The sequence below is a fragment of the Muntiacus reevesi genome, chromosome 20, assembly GCF_963930625.1.
Source record: "Muntiacus reevesi chromosome 20, mMunRee1.1, whole genome shotgun sequence".
In the NCBI taxonomy this organism is placed as follows: Eukaryota; Metazoa; Chordata; class Mammalia; order Artiodactyla; family Cervidae; genus Muntiacus; species Muntiacus reevesi.
This window is the reverse complement of record NC_089268.1, coordinates 17,962,105-17,969,694: the sequence shown is the minus strand read 5'-3', so window position 1 is coordinate 17,969,694 and position 7,590 is coordinate 17,962,105. Positions and strand designations below refer to the sequence as shown.

The 7,590-nt window shown below is 35.5% G+C and overlaps 1 pseudogene; it reads right to left on the bottom strand.

The window, feature by feature from the left end:
* Positions 1-5,997: 5,997 nt before the first annotated feature.
* LOC136151733 (peptide chain release factor 1-like, mitochondrial) lies at positions 5,998-7,187 on the bottom strand (annotated as a pseudogene).
* Positions 7,188-7,590: the final 403 nt, after the last annotated feature.

Below are 7,590 nucleotides of genomic sequence, written 5' to 3'. Positions count from 1 at the left end.
TGCCATCTCTTACAATTCTTATACTTTCTCTTGTCTGATTGTAGTTCTTAATATCTTCAGGACAATATTAAATAGCAGTATTGACAGGAGGCATATTCAGCTTATTTCCTACCTTAGCATGTGTTCTTCCATTGTTTTCCATTAAGATTGTTTCTGGTTTCTGTATTAATAAATTATGTTAATCATGTTAAATAAATCATCCATTAATGTTTCATGGGATGTTTTTTATTTTTATTTTTTAAATTTTATTTTCTACTAGAGTATAACTGATTAATAATGTTGTGACAGGTGAACAGCAAAGACACTCAGCCATACATGTATCCATTCTCCCCTAAACTCCCATGGTGTGTTTTTAAAAATCAAGAATGGGTTTTTACTTTTTCCCAAATCCTTATTATCATTGAGATAATTTTTCTCCTAGTTTATATTAATATAGAACTATCACTGATATTAAGCCATCTTTTCATTCATGGAATAAATAACACTTGATTATTATTTTAAATGTACCCCTTGATTCTGCTTGCTAATATTTTATTTGCAAGCTGGAAGTAAGATTGCTGGGAGAAATATCAACAACCTCAATATGCAGATGATACCACTCTAATGGCAGAAAGTGAAGAGGAACTAAAGAGCCTTTTGATGAGGATGAAAGAGAATGAAAAAGCTGGCTTAAAATCAACAGTCAAAAAACTAAGATCATGGCATCTGATCCCATCACTTCATGGCAAATAGATGGGGGGAAAGTGGAAACAGTGACAGATTTTATTTTCTTGGGCTCCAAAATCACTGCAGATGGTGACTGCTGCCACAAAATTAAAAGACGCTTACTCCTTGGAAGAGAAGCTATGACAAACCTAGACAGCATATGAAAAAGCAGAGACTTCACTTTGCCAACAAAGATCCCTATAGTCAAAGCTATGGTTTTCCAAGGAGTCATGTATGGTTGTGAGAGTTCAACCATAAAGAAGGCTGAGTGCTGAAGAATTGTTGCTTTCAAATTATGGTGCTGGAGAAGGCTCTTGAGACTCCTTTAGACTGCAAGATCAAACCAGTCAATCCTAAAGGAAATCAACCCTGAATATCCATTGAGAGGACTGATGCTGGCGCTGAAGCTCCAATACTTTGGCCACCTGATGCAAAGAGTCAACCCATCGGAAAAGACCTGATGCCAGGAAAGATTGAGGGCAGGAGAAGGGGGTGACAGAAGATGAAATGGTTGGATGGCATCACTGACTCAATGAACATGAGTTTGAGCAAACTCTGGGAGATAATGAAAGACAGGGAAACCTGGCATGCTGTAGTCCTCGGGGTTGCAAAGAGTCAGACACGACTTAGCGTCTGAACCACAACAACAATGTTTTATTTAATGTTTTTATGTTGATATTTATAAGTGAGACTGGTCTATAATTTTGTTTCTTTGTGCAGTCTTTGTCAGGTTTTGATATCAATGTTGTGTTTGGTCTGAAACTATTTACAAATCAATGATCAGATAGAGATTTCTCAGAAAACATGGGCCATGTGAATTTAAGTCATGCACCTATGTGAAGCCTAGCTGTGATTCCATATTTTCTGAGGATATTTTTATTTTCCCTCCCACCCATCATTAAGACTGAAGCAGATAAGTTTTCTTACTGTGCTTTTCTGTATGCTGGATTTTCCAAGCTCATCTTTGGGTATTTTGGCTTTGTGCATGGGTCTCCTATCCATTTCCCTAACTTTGGAAGGCCTTTTGTTCTCTAGACCTTGAGAGGATGTCAAGATAGAAACCTGAGGTCATAAAAGATGACTTTAAGACACCTGCATTCCACTTAGATTGCTCCTTTCACTCATGTGACCTATGTAAATTTCTGTGACTCGCTTGCTGTCCTTGTTATCGTTGCTCAGTTTCTAACATGTCTCTTTGTGACCCCATGGACTGCTGCTTGCCAGGCTCCTCTGTCCTTCACTATCTCTGGGAGTTTGTTCAAATTCATGTCCGTTGAGTTGGTGATGCTACCTGTCTCATCTAACTCTCTTGCTAACTTATTTTTAAAACTGAAAGCAAATCTATTTTGTCCAAAATTTTCACTTGTCTTGCAGAAAGAAGTTGTGAAGACTATCTGGTCTACTATACTGCTATAAACAGAAATTAGGACCTGCCATATCAAATATATTTTATAATACTAAAGCAATTAAAATTGTGTAGTTACGGCATAGAAATACGTAACTAGATTAATGAGGCAGAATGGAGACTGTAGAAATAGATCTATCTCTATATAAGAACTTAGTATATATCCTTATGACATAGCATTTTCAAAATTAAATTCCAGATGGATTGAAGGGCTAAACTTAAAAAAAAAAGTTATGAAAGTGTTAGATAAAAATATAGACAAATACATATATTTAACTACAGAGAAGGAATGATCCTCTAAATCAAACACACATACACTCATACAAGAAAATACAGGCAAATATTTATAACCCATGGGGTAGAGAAAATTCTCTAAAGCAAGACATACTCGTGCTTGCACAAAAAGCCTTATAGAAAAATTTGATAAATTTGATTACTTCAACATCAAAACCAAAACAAAAGAAAAAGCAAGAGGCTAGAAGAAAAGATTTTCATTGTATAGAGTAACAAAAAATTACCATCACAAATATGTTAGCCAGTCAACAAGAAAAAATGGAATTAAACAGAAAAATTGTAAAACACTATAAAGAAGCAAAATAAAAACCCCATAAAGATATTAAAAGATATATCCCTTGTATAGTTTATCAAGGACATCCAAATCTTAACAATGAGAAACTATTTTGTTAACTCTGATATAGTCAAGAATTTCACACTGGTTATATTAAGCACAGGCAAACAGGGAAAAAATTGATACCCTAATTTCAGTTGTTGGGAATTTGAAATGATACGGTCTTTTTGGAGGATAATTTAGAAATATCAGAATTTTTAAAATGCATACCCTTTTATGTAAGCACACTACTTACACAACATATACTGTGAGACTATATGCACATGTGACAAAGAGATTCCATTAATAATAAAAATTTAAGGTGAACTAAATTATCTATGGATTGTACATGTGCACAAGAAGACATGTACAATAATGTTAGCTGCATCACTATTTGTAGTAGAAAATGTTAAAAACAAATGACAATAATGGAGGAATGGATAGATAAAGCATGATCTTACCATATGATAGATTACTATGTAGCAGTTAATAGGAATAAACAAACATATTTATCAATGTGGATGGATATCAAATGAAATTTCATGATAAAAGCAAGTTGTAGAGTCATACAGAAAGAAACCATTTCTGTAACAATTTTTAAGCTCACAAAATAATGCTCTATGTTATCAAAGAAAAATGTAACAGGTGAATTAAAAAGACACACATTAAATATCTGAGAGTAGATGTCTATGGTGAAGGGGGAAGAATGGGAATAGGGGAATGAAAGTCAAAATTGGCCATAACTAAGGTGTATGAATAATCTAATCATGTCAATACATTTTTTTAGCTGAGTTCTAACACAATTTTAGAAAAACAAAAGAAACAAACAAATGAACAAAACTCTGATATAACCATACCAGTACTTAGGTGAGAGTTAAAGGAAGTTAAAAAGGCAAGTCAAAGAACCATGTATACTGTGTTATAAGACATAAAACAAACCTACAAAATAAAACCCTCTTTACACATACATACACATATACCCAAGTACACACATATGCATAGAGAAAGTTTTGAAAAAGATAGCTATTGGAAATATGTAAATAATAATGTGGGAAATTTTCATACATTATTCATAACAACTTAGAAATGGTATAGAATAAAAATAAATGCAGCTAGAAACTCCAGGAAAAAACAAAAAAACAGTAAGAAAGGAAATCTAATGATTACAGCTTCAGCAATGAAGAGTATTTTCACAATAACAATAATGTAAAGAGGGATTTTTTTTTTTGCTCTCTTTCTCTCACTCTACACAGGTGTGTATGAATGATGTATATATGTTACATATGTGAGTATTTAATTTTTGCAAGGATTTTATGCCCTTCATGCCATAGTAATATGTTGTTCACTTACGTATAAAACATAACTCCCAAGCAGATGATATTCTTTCTATCCTTGCTCATCTCTGTCTGTTCATCTGTCTCTCTTTGCCTCTGTCTCTCCCCAATATATCTATATATTTCTCAGCTACATAGCAAGTCAAGTTTTTTTTTTAATTCTTTTATTTTATTTATTTATTTATTTTGCAAGTCAAGTTTTTAGAGACTTCTTATGTAAGGAGTTAAAATGAGAGGAGATAAGACAATGCTATATTGAACAGTATTTGATTCTATAATGATGATACATTTATTGCCAACAGGAGAGTTTTAATTGATTTTTAGTTGTCCATAACCAAACTTTGGGTAATGCTTTGGAGACCTAGTAATAACCTTGATAATGAAATTTTTTAACTGAAGTGTGGAATTGTTGAATGGATTGGTTGCGGAGTTAATATCTTAATTCTATTTAAAAAACATAAAAAGATGGTTGATGAAACTAAGCCTCAAGGTGTTAGGGTATTATCTATAGTTATTGAACCTGTGCCCCCTGCAATGGAAGCATGGAATCCTAACCACTGGACCTCCAGGGAATTGCCTCCAGTAGGTGTTATTAATGTTATTATCTTGGTCTCAATGCTGCTGGGAGAAATTAGTAAAGATTTGGTGCCCAGGCTTGGAGCAAAGAATTAGAAGGAAAAGTAGAATCCCTAATCTCTCAATGAAGACGGCAATATCAGTCAGCAGAGGGAAGCTGGATCCAGGAGAAAGGTGAATCATGATGTGGACTACAGAGGACATACATGTTGAGGGATGTGTGTGGTTATTTATAGCAAGGAGTTTGCTAGGGGCTTGAATCATAATTATGGGTATAATTGTTTGGGTATAAAGAGGATGAATGACAAATTTTAAATATGGGTTTCAAATAGATTGGCTTTTAACCCAATTTTTCACCAATCCTTCTCCCTTTTGGGGAATATTTTCCTAGAAAAATTTATTCCCTTATTTTACAGAAAAGTCACCATGTTCTGTAAATGAATTTCCTGGACAGAATTCATTATCTGGCCAGTGGGAGGAAGGTTTCTTATGTAAGACAGTCTCCTTGTCCACTTAGGTATTGATTTGATTAAAAAAAACAAACAAACCCTCCACCATTTGTGTGCAGTTGTGCCTGTTCATTTTCAGTGAAAAATTATAGCAAGACAGAGACAGAAATTCTCCTTCCATAGTGCCTGCCATTTCACTACATGTAATTGGGCTTCTAATAAAAAGATTCATGTATTGGTGATGTTCTTCTAAGGGACCTTTCTAGGGCAGTTATGGGGCTGGAGGTATAGATACTCTGGTCAAATATGAAAGAGAACTTTCAAATTCTGGATAAGACTTTCTGTGATAGCAATGTATTTCTTGATTCCTAGGGATTTTATGAATGGAATGGACTGAAATATATTTTTTATGGTTTAGTTATTCATCTATGTGAAGGAGAGTACAAAATCAGATACTCTTTCAAGATCCTTTTCTAGTTCTGGTTTTTTACATATTTAAAATTCAAGAGCACAAATAAATTTTCAGCTTTCCATTTTATTTTGCCCCTAAGGCACATAAATAGAGCATGGGAATGGTAAATGGAAAGTAAAATTATAAACTTGAGTTTAAACTTCTTTTTCCTTAAAATAACAAAGCTATGAGTTGCCATATACTCTGTACAGCTTTGGAAGAGAATCCGTCCCCCATTTATTCCTAAGAATTATTATATTCAGGAGAAAGGCATGGGGCAGAGTGTTTATAAATAAAATTTTATTCAAGATTGGCAGCCATTGTAAATAGGTAACAAACGAGAACCAACTATATAGCACAGGGAACTTTACTCAGTGCTCTGTAGTGACCTAAACGGAAAGGAAATCTAAAAGAGGGGATGTATGCATACGTGAGGTTGATTGGCTTTTTTTTTTTTGTATTGTATGTTTTTTTACTTAATACATTCAGAGACTTATATAAATTAGCTGTTTATTAAAAATGTTACTCTCAACTATGTTAACTCATGTGTTTCAAGAGAATACTGTATATACACAACCTGATTTGCTACAACAGAATTTTCAGAAGCTATACAAATCTTTAGTTACAAATCAACTTAAACTTTTTTGGAAATAATTTCTACTAAAGATTCATAATTAGCACAGTCCTTCAATGACTGTACAAGTTCATCCAGTAGATACTCTCCTTGCATAAAAGATTCAAGATCATGAAATGACTTGTTTATTCTGTGATCTGTGACCCAGTTCTGTGGAAAATTATATGTTCTTATTTTCTCTGACCTTCCTTCTGTGCCAATCTGAATCTTCCTAGCATTGTATCGTTTACTTGTTTCTTCTTCTAGCTGCAGGCTGTAGTTTTGCACGTAACTTTTTCATAGCCATCTCTTTATTTTTCAGTTGAGATCTTTCTTGTTGGCATTCGGAAACAATACCCGTTGGGAGATGAACGATCTGGACAGCACTGTCCGTGGTGTTCACATGCTGACCCCGGCTCCACAGGCTCGCTTAGTATCAATCCTCAGATCCTTAGGGTTAATCACCGGGTTAGTCTCGGTGGGCTGGGGTAAGACGGTTACAGTCATGGTGCTGGTGTGGATCCTTCTTCTCTGTCCTGGGCACTCTCTGGACTCTGTGCACACCTCCTTCAAACTTCATGTGCTTATGGGCTCCTGAACCCGCAATGCTGGCGGACGCATGTCTAAGGCCACCTATGTCACTTGGAAAATATCCCAGGGTTTCAAAATGCCATCCTTTAAATGCAGCATACTGCTGATACATATCAAATATCTCTGAGGGAAACAACATTGCCTCCTGACCCCCAACTCCTGCAGTTACCTCCAGGATCAAATCATTTGTATCTGTTTCTTCTGAGGGAACCAAAAGTAAGATAATCTGATGCTTTAATTGAGCTATTTCTTTTTCACATGAAGTTATTTCATTTTCGGCAAGTTTCCTTAAGTCCTCATTTTCATCTGGAGCTCGAGGAAGGTCCGCAGAGGTCCGCCGCGGGCAAACAGCTCCTCCAGGGGTAGGTTACCGCAGCTTAGGTGTCGGCGGGCGGGGACAGCATCCTGGCGGGCCCAAAAGCCCCGAAAAACATTCCAAAGTAACCGGGAGCGCATAACTACAGCCAGTCCACCATGGTAGACAAGACCCGGAAGTCTGATTGGCTTTTTGATGTACAGCACAAATTAATACAACACTGTAATGCAGCTATACTCCAATTTTTAAAAAGAGGGTTGGCAGCCATTGATGTTCTAGGAAATAATAATAGGGCAATAACTCCTTATTGCCAAATTCAGATTTAAATTGAAGAAAGTAGGGAAAACCATTCAGGTATGACCTAAATCATTCCCTTAATGATTATACAGTGGAAATGACAAATGGATTCAAGGGATTAGATCTGATAGACAGAGTGCCTGAAGAACTATGGACAGAGGTTCGTGACATTGTACAGGAGGCAGGGATCAAGACCATCCCCAAGGAAAAGAAATGCAAAAAGGCAAAATGGTTGTCTGAGTAGGT